This window comes from Marmota flaviventris, chromosome 1, assembly GCF_047511675.1.
Source record: "Marmota flaviventris isolate mMarFla1 chromosome 1, mMarFla1.hap1, whole genome shotgun sequence".
Lineage (NCBI taxonomy): Eukaryota > Metazoa > Chordata > Mammalia > Rodentia > Sciuridae > Marmota > Marmota flaviventris.
The window spans coordinates 110,802,993-110,819,583 of record NC_092498.1 but is presented as its reverse complement, the minus strand read 5'-3'; the positions used below and the strand labels follow the sequence as shown (position 1 = coordinate 110,819,583).

The 16,591-nt window shown below is 33.8% G+C and overlaps 1 pseudogene; it reads left to right on the top strand.

The window, feature by feature from the left end:
* The first annotated feature begins 9,823 nt into the window (after positions 1-9,823).
* On the top strand, positions 9,824-10,768 carry LOC114103651 (mesoderm-specific transcript homolog protein-like; annotated as a pseudogene).
* Positions 10,769-16,591: the final 5,823 nt, after the last annotated feature.

Below are 16,591 nucleotides of genomic sequence, written 5' to 3'. Positions count from 1 at the left end.
CATCTCCAATAAAGACATAACTACACTCCCATGGTTCAAGAAAGTTTATTTCTTGACTCTTCATCATTCCTCACACGTTTTCACATGAGTAATGGAATTTCTATAGGTAAAATATCTTTCAAATCTGTTTTCACTGCTTGTAACAGTTTATAATACTAAAACTCAGGGCACCATAATGTCCTTAAATCACAGATCTGTGTTCAGTTATGCTGCCACTCTTCCTTTGAGTTCTATTATTTATGTCCACTCTTCCTTTGAGTTCTATTCTCCACCACATTGTCACAATCATATCTTATAAAACACAAGTGGAGATATGTTAATTCCTTCCTTCAAGAATGCTTTAGTTCCTGTTTGCCTGATGTAGACCAGCTCTTATCTATAGGATAATATTTTCTTCACAATATACATTTTCATTATAGTATATATATTAAAACATTCAAGGTCTAACATTCCCGTTATTTTGTATTTTAGTAATATTATGTTTATTTTTCCTGAACACTTAAGACTTTTCATCTTTCTAGAGAATAGGATACAACATTGAAATTTCCAGGACTGTATAAAGGGAATTCTAAGAGGAAAGTTCATAGAATTGAACTCATTTATTAAATGAATAGAAAAGTTCATAGAATTGAGCTCATCTATTAAATGAATAGAAAGATACAAAATAAACAATCTAAACCTACTTCTTAACCTAGAAAAAGAAGCACAATCCAACACCAAAGTCAGCAGAAGACATGAAATAATTAAAATCTGAGCTGAAATAAATGAAATTGATAATAAAAAATACAAAAATTAATGAAATACATATTGTTTTTTTGAAAGGACAAACAAAATTGATAAACCTTTAGCCAAGCTAACCGAAGAAAGAAGGAAAAACTCAAATTAATAAAATCTGAGATAAAAAAAAATATATTACCACAGACACTACTGAAATCTAGTATTTTATCATTGTTCTTAAATATTTTCTAATATTTCTTTCTGTCAAATGTTCATTTATGCTGATGTTCCTCCTCAGTGAGAATAAATTTTCCTTTCTCTCATTAATCAACAGTTATTCATATAGTCTCCATTTTAAAACTTTATTTTAAAATGATCGCTTTACAACTTTCTTTTCCATTAAAGATAATTTTTAGAGACTAAAACCTAATCTTAAATACTTGTAACTATTAACATTTCAGGTATATTAGATGATCAAAGATAAAATAAGACATAGTTATTTCAATTAATGGATAGTTACCTATATATTACATATAGGCAGAATCATTATTAAATTTGAAAAATGTGGTTAGTTGATATAATAAGTGGATTTAGTAGTTAGTTTTATACTATGCTGTCTTTTGAATTTTTTTTAAAAAAGGAAAGAAAAATTTGGTGGAGGAAGTAAAATTCTAATCAGAAATTTGATTGTCCTAAAGACTGAGACCTTGTATATTGTATTGCTAGCACTTTATACACGGAACAACTTGCCAATGGATTTGAAACAAGCAGAACGACTGGATCATTTCTTTGTTCCCTGATACTATGGAACTAAAAGCAAAATGAAAGTGTTAAAGGGGAGAAATCAGTAGGAATTACTTATAACTCAAGTTTGGGGCAGACATTATCTATAAACCCCCATAAAAGTCAGTCTGTCTTATGGTGGTGTTATTGAGTATATATACTCTAAGGATTCCCATTTAGCATCATGACACTCTTTAAATGCTCCATGTCTGTGCAAAAATCAAGTAAATCAGACTTGTATCAAGCATGATTGCATCTATAATTTTTAAAAAAATACCTGGCTTTGGCTGAGTATAAGCCTAATAGTTATCTTTACATTAAAAAAAAAACTTATATAGAAGATTACAAATTACTGATTTAAAATATAGTTATTAAATTCTTACTGTTATTCTTACTCATTTATTTTAATTATATAAGAATAGTTGTATTATACTTAACCCATGCCCATTCTAATTCAAGACAAGTTGTTTAGAAAATTCAGCCACAATATCTGTTATATACCATGAAAACATTTTATTTTGACCAGGTATTTATATGCCAGCATGAAATGTTGGACTAAAATATGTGAAGAAAGCCCGTTTAGATAAAGAGTTGAAAATAATTAACATGTAAATGGCAAAGACTGAGGGGTTACATTACCAGTTGCTCCAGAAGAAGGTGAAAAGTATATGCATGCTAGTGTTTCCAAAGGTTACTTTTTGCTTTTTATAAATTTCACGAATTCTTTTATTTTAGTTTGAACAAATAGATAAAATCTAAGCAGGCTGCAAAGGCAATGCCCTCAACAGTTCCAAAACCTGTTAAAATGAATAATTTAGTTGTTTTAACTTATTATGAAATTATATCGTAGTACAATAAAAACTATGACCCATTTTACCATGAGTCTGACCTGGTTTGACTTAATGTATGTATGGCTGAGTTTGGATCATTGTGTTGCATAGCTTCAATATTCTTTTCTACTCGTTTTGGGTAAATATTGGCTTTTAGTTCCAAATGGTGTATAGCTGACAATTCATTCAGCTATATCAAACAAAGAATAAAATTTTTTAAAAAGACTGAAAATATGGTAAAGAACATAAACAAAACCAACATAACAACAGAAATTAACATTATAATTTAATCTACCCCAAGAATCTGAAGGAAACCTAACCTACTAAGTATCTGCAACATCAGTAATGATTGGAAGTATGAATAATAATAAAGGAATGAAGGGAACATTACTGAGTCATGCCCACCTAATAGTCTCTTCATTCACTAATTTCTTACAGGATCCTTGTCTTCTGAGAGATGTGCTTTCTACCAGCAAAACTAAAGCAATAGTCTCTGAAGGATAAATTTGACATTTTAAACCTTTGGATTCTCTCACTCAGACAACACATAAATCATAAATTTAGAGTGTCAGTAAAGAATTACTTCTTGACAAATATCTATGAAGCAGATGTGGGAGGAAAATCAATAACTGAAGTGCATTTTCAAAGTAACTAGATATGTATCAATGTTTGAATGTTTCAGAGAAGCAGGTAAAAGCAAACCTTCCTATGTGAGATCAGGTTGCATGGTGTGATTGAAATATGTGTTTAAGCACCCCTGCTTCAAGTTTTGCATCAAAAATGAGAACTCTGAAAACAACAATTGGACAAAGAGCAAGATTCAGCACAAAGCAATCATCATGGATAATTATAAATACTAAATATGCAGCCATATTCATTGCAGGTTGAATATAGTGAAACAAAATAACAATAAAAGTATAAAAACAAACAAAGTGATTTGTAAATCACAAGAGGAATCCAATATTTGTCTTTGTTAGAGGAAAAACTTAGCTCTGAATATTTCCTAGAAAAAATGGGGATTAAAACATAGAAAGTGCTCTAGTATACACAGTAGGATACTAGACAAGACTTCCATGAAAACATATCTACAAGGCAAGCCTAAACAAGATGAGACATACAGGTAAATCAATTATATCAGCACAAAAAGTTCAAGGAAAGAGAAAATGCAATAGCAAACTTCAGATTCTTATTGAAAACTGAACACAAATGCATGGAAAATAGAAATCAAAAATAATCTTTAGAGTTTTATCCCAGAATAAAGATGAAAAAATATTATTGAAGTTGAAAATGGTGAACTCTGCCTGATTCTGTGTTCTTGAAAAATAGCAATGGCTAAAATATCTCTCACCCTTTTGGACTAACTCATTTCAGAGAACCACTTTTCTTTCAATAAAACTCCCCTTGTTTATCTATGACAAGGAAACACACAGATCCTTGAAATTCCCATGCTTTGTCTTGTAAGTAATGAGCAGAAATGCTGCACAAAATATAATAAATTGACTTGATCAAACTTAAATCAATACTCACTCCTTCTCTGGGTCCCTAGACTTTGACCAACTCTTGAGTTTCAGTGCAGCAGAAAGTGGAACAATTTCTCCTTAAGGTCTCCTTTCAAGAATCAATTGACATCAGGAAAAAAAAAATTCCCTCCTCAACTTATCTATCATGCTATTTGCTCATCTAAATACCCTACACTTAGTTTCTTCTAGACCTATATACTCCTCTCTATAAAAGAAAAGTCCATTCTACTTCACCCATGACACAAATGAACCTTATAGTTGGAGTGTTCTACTCTTGCAATATTTCCTTTCCCCTATTGCAATAATCCCTCTCCGCTATTGCAATAGTCCTTTTGAATTATCTGTCCTTATTTAAGTTCAGATTCACTTTTACTTGAATAGGTTAAGAGAGACAAACGAAAATTCAACTTAAGAAATTTAGGTGCTCCAAGGGAAATGTTAAATCAGAACAGATGGGAGATAAAAGCAAAACAAATCATTTTTGAGCTAAAAAAATAAACAACCCAATCAATAAATGTGCTAAGGAGCTGAACAGACACTTCTCAGAAGAAGATATACAATCGATTAACAAACGTGAAAAAATGTTCAACATCTCTAGTAATTACAGAAATGCAAATTAAAACTAAGATTTCATCTCACTCTAATCAGATGGGAATTATCAAGAATACAAGCAACAATAAGTGTTGGCAAAGATGTGAGGGAAAAGGCACACTCATATGTTGCTGGAGGAACTAAAAATTGGTGCAACCAATCTGGAAAGCAGTATGGAGATTTCCTTTGAAAACTTGGAATAGAACCATCATTTGACCCAGCTATCCCACTCCTCAGTCTATACCCAAAGGACATAAAAACAGCACAGTACAGGGACAAAGCCACATCAATGTTTATAGCAGTACAATTTGCAGTAGCTAAACTGTGGAACCAACCTAGATGCCCTTCAATAGATGAATGGATAAAGAAACTATGGTATATATACACAATGGAATATTACTCAGCATTAAAAGAGAATAAAATTATGGCATTTGCAGGTAAATGGATAGAATTGGAGAATATCATGCTAAGCAAAATGAGCCAATCCCAATAACCCAGGGGCCAAATGTTTTCTCTGCTAAGTAGATGCTAATCCATAATGGGGGTCGGGGGGTGGAGGCATTGGATGAGTGGATGAACTTTGGATGGGACAAAGGGAAGAAAAGAGAAGCAGTCAAGGGGGTAGGGAAGATGGTGGAATAAGATGAACATCATTACCCTAGGTACATGTATGATTGCATGAATGGTGTGACTCTACTTCATGTACAATGAGAAAAGTGAAAAATTCTCCTCCATTTGTGTACCATGAATTGAAGAGCTTTCTACTGTCATGTATAACTGATTAAAACTAATCAAAAAAAAAAAAAAAAAGAACAAAACAACAACAAAAAGCTGACCTACAGATCTAACTACAATTAAAACATTTATCAAATGAGGAAAGTAGAAATTATAGAAGCACTAGAAGCAAACATAAACAAACATGGCACAAAATGTTTAAGTCTTTATTCATACTCACTCCCATGGCCTCATATTATCTTTGGGCATCACATTCATCTAGAGGCTTTACACACAATGTGATCTTCAGTTTCTCATAAATGTATGTTCTAGCCCCAGCTCCTTTACTGGGCTCTAGTATTAAACACCTAGCTGCTTACTTCATTTGTCCGCTTACTTTCTAGAAAGAAATGCTATCACTTCCCACCCACTTCCATCTCCGGCAGGGTCTCTAACCTTCTTCATACTTGTTGACACCAAAATTTCTTAGCTTTGATTTTTACATTTTATTTTCCCAACTCAAATTAGCTCATTACCAAACCATGTCATATCTATCTTTAAAACAAATCTATAGACGATTACTTGTCTTACAACTTCCTCTAAGACAAGGAATTGAAGAGCTTTCTACTGTCATGTATAACATGTCCTAGCAATCCCCCCTCTTACCTGGTCTACTGGATTGACCTCCTTCCTGGGCTTTCTGTTTCTTCCCTAATCCCTTTTGGTTCTTTTCCCCATATAGCAGACAATGATCTTTGATACCACACATTTTTGGATTATATTACTTCTTCTTCAAAACCTTATGATCACTCCAGAATTTCAAGTTTTATCAAGATCTGCCTTGGTCTACATCCTATCAACTTTAAACTTTTTCCTCTTTTCCAGACATGCAGGGACTTTTCTTACCCTTGAAGCTACTTTGTTCATTCTTGCCCCATGGTCTATGTACTTGCTGTGTTCACATTTATTAATTCCATAAACAGGCAAATTTTAGTTTATAAATTCCTGATGAATCTTTATTGGGCTACTTTATTTTTCATACTTGATAGTAAGACTGAAAAGTATATACAATAATTTTATGCTCTAATTTTTAAGATATTTTTTGGTACTGGGGATTGAATTTAGGACCTTATCCATGCTGAGCACAAATTGTACCTCAGAACTACATACTCAGCCTAAACTTTTAAGAATTTTTTTTATATATATTGTTGACATTAATGGGATGTGTTAAATGTTTTCCTACAACAAATTTTTTATACATTTTTTTAAAGAGAGGATTTACAATTGTTAACCTATAGCACAGTAACAAAGTAATGCAAAACTAATGAACAATAGCAAATGGATCAGATTCTTTTTGTGAGTGAATTGAAAGAAACCATTTCTGATAAAACAACAAACACATGTTCTCAGGTAGAAAAAGCATGACATTTGTCATATAGTAGCAGAGAGCCTTGTTGCAGAAAAGAGCAAATCACAGGATAAGAGTACAGTTTATTTAAAAATATAAAAATTAATATTGCTGAAGGAAGTATAAAATAATTTCCTTTCATTAATACCTTGTAAATTTAAAAATCACACTGCAGTTCTCTGTTCAGTGACAGGATGCATATCACTTCAACACAGACACTCATATAATGTGTATATGAATCTCAACTATTAAAGGTGAAAGTCAAAACTAAAATCTTTATTAAAAAGACTAGAAAACAAAGAAATCTCCAAGTGGAAAACTAATACTGATGTCTACTGGGATAGCTGTTACATATAATTAAATTGTAACATTATAACTAACATTTAAGGTAAGAAATAAGAAATCTTTAGCACTTAATTATGCTCTAAATTTAATTTGGGCAATTAAGAAAGTACATTAAGTGTTTAAAGACAATGATATTACTGCATTTAATGAAAAATCAAGTCATCTGTAATAGTCATTATTTCTCATATTCAAAAATAGTTTTATGTCTTAAATATTAAATCATCCAAAAGCAATGTTTGTAGAAGAAAATAACACAGGAAACTTGCACTAAGGAATAGGAAACATTTTCTTCCTTCAAGTACTTGCTTAAGATAGATTCTATTATAATAAAAAATTAGAAAACATGTGTTTTATATACTGTTCTTTTTATACAATATTATGGAATTACCTTATATGTATAAAGTAATAATTTACTGTATTTAAAAGTATTTTCCCAAAACTTATTCTAAAACTTATTTTATAATACAACACTAAATTCAAAAAAGGTGTATTGTTAACAAAGGTTACTACCAGAATTTTAACTCTTAGGAAAGTTTTGGGGGTGGGGGCTGCAATTACAGAATAAATAGTTTTCTTCACAGCAAGCTGATTGACAATGAAAGAAAGAGAAAAGAATCTAAGAAAGAAAAAAAAAAGTACCAGATTCAATGGCTCAAACTGGCTAGGATTTATTCACTGGGCAGTTGAGAGGAGACCTTCAAAGGCCCAAAATACCAAATGGCATTGTTAAAGAACAACCAAGCCTGGAAAGCTTCCCATGATCTACATTGACCCTTCTAAGGCAACCAAAGGAAGATTTATCTCTATGATCTATCTGATAATCAGAAAAGGCAAATATGTTATGTAAAGTAGATTTTCACAATAGCATTAGAACCAACCTGCATAATTTTCACTAAATTTTTAATATCTTTGAATTCTTCCTTCCAAGAAGTATCATTGGATCAAAGTAGATAATTTTCATACTACAAACTTTAACAAAAGTGAACAATACTTTGTTTTATGCCAGTGCATTATAATTATACATATGAGTTGAGTTCATTTTGACAAAGTCATACAATCATTGAATTTGAGTTTCTCCGTTTCAGTCCCCAGTCTCCCTCCCCAACCATGCTATTCTCCTCTCCTTTATCCCTCTATTCTCCTTCCTCTACTCTACTGGTCTTCCTTTCATTCATTTACTTATTTATTTTTGATTGGTATATTATAGATATAGGTTAAATTCAATGTGGCATATTCATACATGCACACAGCATAATTTTGTTAAATTCATATCATGTGTCCCCCTTCCCACTCCTTCCTCTTAATCTCCTTGTACTACACTGATCTTCCCTATATTTGAATATCCAATTCCAACCACTTTTCCCCTACTTAACCACAAAGAAGGATGATATCCTTTATTTGCTGGTAAATGCGTGGAACTGGAGAAGATCCTACTAAGAGAAATAAGTCAGACTAAGAAAATCAAGGGTCAAACGTTTTCTCTCATATGTGCAAGTGAACAGTATTTTATTTGATGAATTCATACCAAAATGGTTTAATCCAACTATTTGTTAGTAGTATCACTTTATCCAGACATGTCCCCTTGAATTCATGAACAGGTCATGCATATGACTGATGCAAGGTGAAGTATTGATTCTTTATGAGCTTAGGCTCAATACTGAAGTTCCCTTTATTTCTTCTCTCTGGAAAACTAGGATTAAATCTCATGATTAGGTAAAGAGAGCAAATATAATTGCAACCTCCAATCGTGGCCTGGCACCCATCGACCTTTTAGTGCCTGTCCAAGCATGTCCACTTCTGCTGCTTGCTGAGAACTACTCTTAATAGAAGCACTGCCTTCAATGCAATAAGCCATCTGTCACTCATTTCTCTTCTCCTATGAGCCAGTCAAAGGCAATGTAGAGAGAATGGCTACTCATTACTGTATCACCAGACAATGTGACTTGGGAAAACAGATTGTTTTGCTAATATTAAAACAACAAAACAAAACAAGCCTTCCATCTGGCCTGGTTCAGTGATCCAAAAATATGTAACCTAAACATGTTATGACATTTCTCTTTCTTCTTCCAAGAGGAAGAAATCATAATAATGTTATGCAGGACATTTCTCACAGTTTAGTTAACATCTATTTTACCTTTATCATTCCCAGCTTGATTTTTTTCTGATCATCTTACAAGAAAAAAATTAAAATACCCATGAAAATATGTCCCTAGAAATTTTCTTTAAATAAAAATAATTAGTTTTTCTATGAAAGTAATATGTGTTTAATATAGAAAAAATAGAAGCAGGGTAAATACAATCCCATCAGCTACAGTTACACCGATGAATATGCTTTATCACTGCTAACCTTCCAAAGATCCCAGACCTCTCTGGCATACCTAACACTAACCTATCTGCCTGGCTACTACACTTATCTATCATTTTTAAAACAACCCTATTAAGTTAAAAAGCCCTTTTGGACAAGATTTGGAAAAAAAAAAGTTTCATTTATTTTACCTACCAAGAATGAACAAAATAACGTATATAAAGTTTTGGAAATCTGACACATCTTCAGATTTTTCTTTCTAAACCATGTTAAGACAGTATAATTCAATCAGTCTGTGCTTTGATTATTCCATATTCTCTAAACATATAACATACCACTGATAGATTAAGCAAAGCAAAAAAAAAAAAAAAAAAAGATTACAGCGTTGTTTTATGCATAAGAAAGTGCTCCTATGTATGATAAACTGCAGAGAAATGCAAAGCAATAAAGAGCTGGCTGAAGCCAGCTAAGATCTAGAACAAAGATCAACAGCCCTTCCTCAGAGCTCAGCATCTGTGGAGAGCAAGGCTGTAAGAGATTCAATTAGAGCGCATGCGCGCCCCGTCCCCCAAACAAGGAGTCCTGTAGCCCAGGTCTTACCTGAGTCAGGATGAGGGAGTGGTGGGTCCAAATACTGGCTATGCCTCTGCTGGCCGCGTACCTGCACATCCCACCCCCTCAGCTCTCTCCTGCTCTGCACTCATGGAAGACTTCTGGCAAGTTATTCACCTACAAGGGACTGCACATATTCTACCAGGACTCTGTGGGTGTAGTTGGCAGTCCTGAGATAGTTGTGCTTTTACATGGCTTTCCAACTTCCAGCTATGACTGGTACAAAATTTGGGAAGGTCTGACCCTGAGGTTTCATAGAGTGATTGCCCTTGACTTCTTAGGCTTTGGCTTCAGTGACAAAGCGGCCAGCATCATGGAGGCGCTTTTGCGCCATCTAGGACTCCAGAACCGTAGGATCAACCTGTTGTCTCACGACTATGGAGACATTGTTTCTCAGGAGCTGCTGTACAGGTACAAGCAAAATTGATCTGGCCGGCTTACCATAAAGAGTCTCTGTCTGTCAAATGGAGGTATCTTTCCTGAGACTCATCGGCCTCTTCTTCTCCAAAAGCTACTTAAAGATGGAAGTGTGCTGTCACCCACCCTCACAAGGTTGATGAACTTCTTTTTATTTTCTAGAAGTCTTACTCCAGTCTTTGGACCATACACTCGACCCTCTGAGAGTGGGCTGTGGGATATGTGGGCAGGAATCCGAAACAATGACGGGAACTTGGTGATTGACAGTCTCTTACAGTACATTAATCAGAGGAAGAAGTTTAGAAGACGCTGGATGGGAGCTTTTTCCTCTGTAACTATTCCCATTCATTTTATCTAGGGGCCACTGGATCCTATAAATCCCTATCCAGAGTTTTTGGAGCTGTACAGGAAAACGCTGTCGCGGTCCACAGTGTCAATTCTGGATGACCACATTAGCCACTACCCACTGTTAGAGGATCTCATGGGCTTCTTGAATGCATATGTGGGTTTCATCAACTCCTTCTGAGCTGGAAAGAGTAGCTTCCCTGTATTATCTCCCCGACTCCCATATCTGTTGTGTATTCCACTTAGGAAGAAATGCCCAAAAGAGGTCCTGGCAATCAAACACTGTTTTCTCACCAAAGTCCACTTTACTCACATTGATGGAACAGAATATAGAAAAAAGGCAGCAGAAACTCTGACAAAATAACCCACCTCATTCCTTTGATGTCTGATGAAGTATATAGACTTGTCTTTGTGTTATTAGGAAATTCTGATGAGCATGACTTCTCATGGATGCATAGAGACAGGCATTAGACATTCTTTTGCTTAGAAGACTTTTTAACACTTCTGTGGACTTTCCTGAAGTATCTGAAAATGCTAATTTCTAGCCCAACCCCAATTGGAATTCCACAGTAGAGAATGAGGAGTGGGGCCTGTTACCTCTCCTTGAACAGCTTGAAGGGTACATAGTTTTTAAAGTTCTCTAGGCAACATAGTTTAAGTGAGAGTGAATATGCCTTGTCATACTTTGGTTTAGTTTCATCAGCTGCTTCAAATTATTGACATTTTGTTAAAATATTTGTTTAAGTAATGCAGTATTTTAAAGTATGGTGTAAGAGTATGATATGCCTACACATTGTATATAGTTTGTAAGGACACTAAACTGGCAGACCTTTACTCTGCCAAAGTAGTGAACCTTATTAAGTGTGTAATTTCTGAGTAAACTAAATCCAAATTATTTATAGAATTTCCTAAAATCACAGACATTAAGGACCAATTGCATTTATGCCAGAGATTTACTGTTATTAGCTGGAAAGATCAATTCAACAGCAAATAATAGTCTAACTACTCATACCTCAGTTCTTAGAAGCATGTCCCTCCTGGGCTGAAGTGTAGGGAGTGGATCATTGTATACTCGGAGTTACCTTGCTGAAATACACTGACTCCTCTGGTGATGGTGGCTTAGCTTCCCATTGGCTGTCCCAGAGAGGCTTTCTCATGCAGCTCAGCAGTTCCTATACTTAGCCGACAGGATAGTTCCCAGACACTTTAAGAACAAATTCTCAAAGACCTATAAGCAAATGGTGCTGAATAGTTGTTGTTTTTTTTTTTTTTTAAGCCACAGTTTCATTGTCTTAGTCAAAGTAGGATTATTAAGTGATTAATTTTAAATTCGTTTTTTAAAAATTAGGAACTTCAAGTATAAGAACTTTGAAACTGGAATAAGTGTTTATTTTCTATTAATAAAAATTATCAGTGGGGTCTCCCTAGGAATGAGTTCTCTGCTCAGAGTAGAGGAGAGGGAAGAAAAGGAACTACTGCTAAACAATAGGCAGGGTTTATTTCTTCTTAGGAAACTTTAGGCTCAGGTAAGCAGGTTAAAGACTTAGTGTTGAACCAGAGAGCCATGTAAGTAAGCCATTGTGTTATTCAGAATAGGAACAAAACTTCTCTAAAAGACTCCACAGTACAGTACAGCTGTACACAGTACACAGTACAGCTTCTATAAGATGGAAGTTTACTGCTTTCTGAATTGTTGAAACTTCAGTATCTAACACCACTCAGGATGCAAGCTGGCAGTGGGTTGGGTCATCCTAAATATATGGCTTATGCCTCTATGTCCAGGGAAGTCACATTCATTCATTTCCTGGCCAATTAGGAAACATCAAGGCAAACTTTAGAGTAAGAGTCTTTTTAATTAAATGATTAGGATGTTTTAACTCGCATCTCATTTTCCGTAGTTTATTCACCAACAGCTACCAGCAATTTTCTAAAATTTAGTATGGAGTTTAACTGCCATGGACCTAACTAAAACTGAGTGGGGTATTCATGTGGGGCACATTCTATTTCTAAGAAGAAGAAGGAGAATGATGGTGGGAAATAATAAGCAAATCTGTCATTCTGACCTTCTGAAGTTTCATTACCCCATGCACTCAGCTATGACAAGGATCTGGGTATGGGGCGACAGAGAGGGAGAGGGATGCATGTAACTGGAATCTATTTTTCTTAAGATTGAGGAGTAGATAGCAAGGAAATAGATATTTCAACTTGGAAAACTACTGTGCTATGTCATGCAGTATATTCACTAATAGAATCACTTTAATGATGGGTTACCAAGAGTTTCAAACTACAGGGTAATAAATTTATGAGATCAAAATGTTGGAAGTAGAAAGAGTTGCATGATTCTGTTACCAAACAAACAAAAATAGAACAGACTCAGGGCCTTTCCCAAACTTTGCTGTCTTATTAAGACACAGAGAGAGATGAAGCAAAGATGGAGCACCCTCCCACATCACAAACTAACTTTCTAAAGGATCCTCAGATAGTCACTATCAAGTAAAGGAAAAGCCATGCATAGGAGCCAGTTGCTTAGAAAGGAAGTTTGGCAACTCAAAAAAATACAAACTAGGGAGAGAAATTTGGGTTATTTTAATTTAATTTGTATTACTTTTTAGGAAATAGAATATTTGCAATATTTTGAAAGAATTTGCAAGACCAATTTATTGTAGAAAAGTAATGTATAGTATCTAAAATTTGATCAGCATAAAGCTGTACCACACTGAAAGAAAAGGAATCTCCCTCATATTAGCGTCATATATTATGCTGGAAGGACTGGGTGAAGAAGAACCCTCAGAAGAAGTTCATTCTGCATTTCTGTGCTCCCTCCAGCCAGGTCGGGTGGCAACTGCTCTTTACCACAGTGATTCATCACCTAATCTGGTGATAAGATTAGGCACGAGAGCCTGATCAAAGGTTACTAAAACTCAAGCTTCTCCACCTTTTCTCTTCAACACCAAGAAAGCAAGACCAGGACTTCTGCCTCTATTTTGTTTTCTAATTTCTTATAAATACAACAATCTTCAGAAACTTGACTTATTTCCTAAAAGCTACACAGACATTCAAGTGATGTTTGCAAAATGAGGAAAAAAATAACTGTAATTGTTTTGGAAGAAAATGTAAGAGAATATTTTGTAAATATAGTAGGATGAATAATTTCTTAACATGACATAAAAAGTAAATAATAAAATAAAAACTAATGTGTTCTACTACATTATACGTCAATGTTTATGCTACCCAAAGACCTGAGATAAAAGTCAAGCCACAGATAAGTAGTATATGTATATACAAAAATTGATTTTATATATATATATATATATATATATATATATATATATATATATATATATTCAGAAACTATAATAAATAGAAATATTTAAAGTAAACAGTATAAGCTCAACTGGGAAGAAATGTAGGCATAGAACAACAATAGTATATTCAAGAAAGAAGGAACCAGATGTCTGCTGAACACATGAAAAATTACTCTACCTCAATTAAAAGCACAAAAATAAAAACGAACATTGGGATAATCCTGGGAATAATTTAAACTATGATAACACTAAGATAGGGAAAAGAAAAGAGAATATAGATCACATTTCTTTTGGATATGGCCAGTGATTTAACAAGTCAAGTTATCAAAAAATTAAGGCTAAATATTAATATTAATGAACTAAATGATGTGCATACAAAGATTTATTAATCTACATGGGATATAATTACTTATATCCCATGGAGATTAATAAAATAAAAATAACAAATAATAAGGGTATGGGGCTGTGGCTCAGTGGTAGAGTAATTTCCTAGCACATTCAAGGCCCTGGGTTCGATCCTCAGCACCACATAATAATAAATAAATAAAATAAAGCAATTGTGTCCAACTACAACTAAAAAATAAATATTTATATATAACAAATTAGAATAAAAATAAATAAAATTGGCACTTAAAGCATAAAAAAACAAATAATAGGAAAAGCAATAATAACAATAAAGATTATTCAAGGACATCAGATACTGGGACCACCGATCACTAAAATATGGAGCTATCCATGATTGTGCTATATGGGGGATCTTCATAGAATTTTGAACCACTCTGATATTTCTTCAATTCTCTCACTACATGATAAAAATAATTAATTTGATTCTACAAAAGAAAAGTTCAATATAATAATTTACATCATTAAATTATCACCCATGTTCAATTGCTACCTATTTTTAAAACTGAATATTTTATAAATATTTTTTAACTTTTTTTTTGTAAGTATGTTCTTTGAGTTTCACTGGTTCCAGTCTAATTTCTAGTCTTTGAACCACTTTGAGTTAGTTTTTGTTCAGGGTGAGAGGTAAAGATATAGTTTAATTCTTCTACATAGGAATATACAGTTTTTCTAGCACCACCTGTTAAAAAGGCTATCTTTTCCCCAATGTATATTTCTACACCTCTGTCAGGGATCAAATGACTGTATTTATGTGAATTTATCTGAGTCTTCTCTTCTTGTCTGTTGGTCTTCATATCTCTTTTTATGCCAATGCCATGCTGTTCTTGTTATTATACCTGTGTAATATAATTTTCAATCAGGTATTGGAACCTCTAGCCCCATTCTTGTTGTTCAGGATTACATTGGCTATTTTGGATCTTTCATTTCTCCATATAAATTTTAGGAGGTTTTTTTTTTTTTTTTTTTTGGATTCTACTTATCTGGAAACGTGGTAGGTCTTTCCATCTTCTCAGGTCTTTCTCAGTTTCTTTTTTCTTTCTTTCTTTCTTCCTTTCTTTCTTTCTTTTTGGTGCTTTATAATTTTCATTGTAGACTTCATTGTAGACATCTTTTGCCTCCTTAGACTTATTTCTAAAAATTTTCTTTCTTGAGGCTATCATAAATGGAGTAGTTTTCTTGATTTCTTTCATGACAGATTCATTATTGGAGTATAAGAAACTATTGATTTTTGTATATGATCTTGTATCCTGCTTCTTGGGTGAATTTGTTTATCAGATCTAGAAGTCTTTTGGTGGAGATTTTTTCCCCCAAGTGGGGGATGAATCCTCAAGGAATAGAATCACGTACAAAACAACAATATTTTGACATTTTTTCCCCTGTATGTATCCCTTCAATCTACTGCAGTTTCAAGAACTATATTGACTAGAAGTGATCAGAGTGGATGTCCTTTCCTTGCTCCTGATTTTAGAAGAAGTGCTTTCAGTTTTTTTTTTTTTTTTTCTTTTCTGTTATTATGTGGACTTCCGGTTTTTCATATATAGCTTTTAAAATGTTCAGGATTAAACCTCTAGTTTATTCAGTGCTTTAAACATGAATGGATAATGAAATTTGACATAGGCTTTTTCTGTATTCAATAAATAAGCATGTGATTTTTGTCCTTGATTTTATATATGATTAATCACAGTTACTGATTTAAATTTGTTGAACCAAACTTGCCTTGTGATGAATCCAACTTGATCAGGGTATACAATCTTATCAACCTGTTTTTTAATACTGCTTGCTAATATATTATTGGGAACTTTTGCATCACTGTTCATCATGGATATTTATCTGTGATTTTTTTTTGTGTGTGTCTCCATTGGGTTTTGGTATCAGGGTGGTACTGGCTTCTAAGCATGTGTTTGAAAGTGTTCCCTCACTATCTGTTTCATGGAAGAATTTGAGGAGGATTGATGTTAGTTCTTCTTTAAAGGTCTGGAAGAAATCAACTGAGAAGCCATTTGGTCCTGGGCTTTTCTTTGTGAAAGGCTTTTTTATTACTACCTCACTCTCTTGATGTTTGTTTGTTTAAGTTTTCTATACTTTTATGGTGAAATTTGGTTAGGTCATATGTGGGTACAAATTTTCAATATCTTCTAGATTTTTCAATATATTGAAATATATGATATCAAAATAGTCCCTAATTAGTCCCTGCATTTTAAAAATGTCTCTGTTGGCTGCCAGCACCACCAGCACAGCTGTGCTGGACCACGGGCACCCCAGTCCTCAGACTTGTTCCAACAATCTGTTAAAAC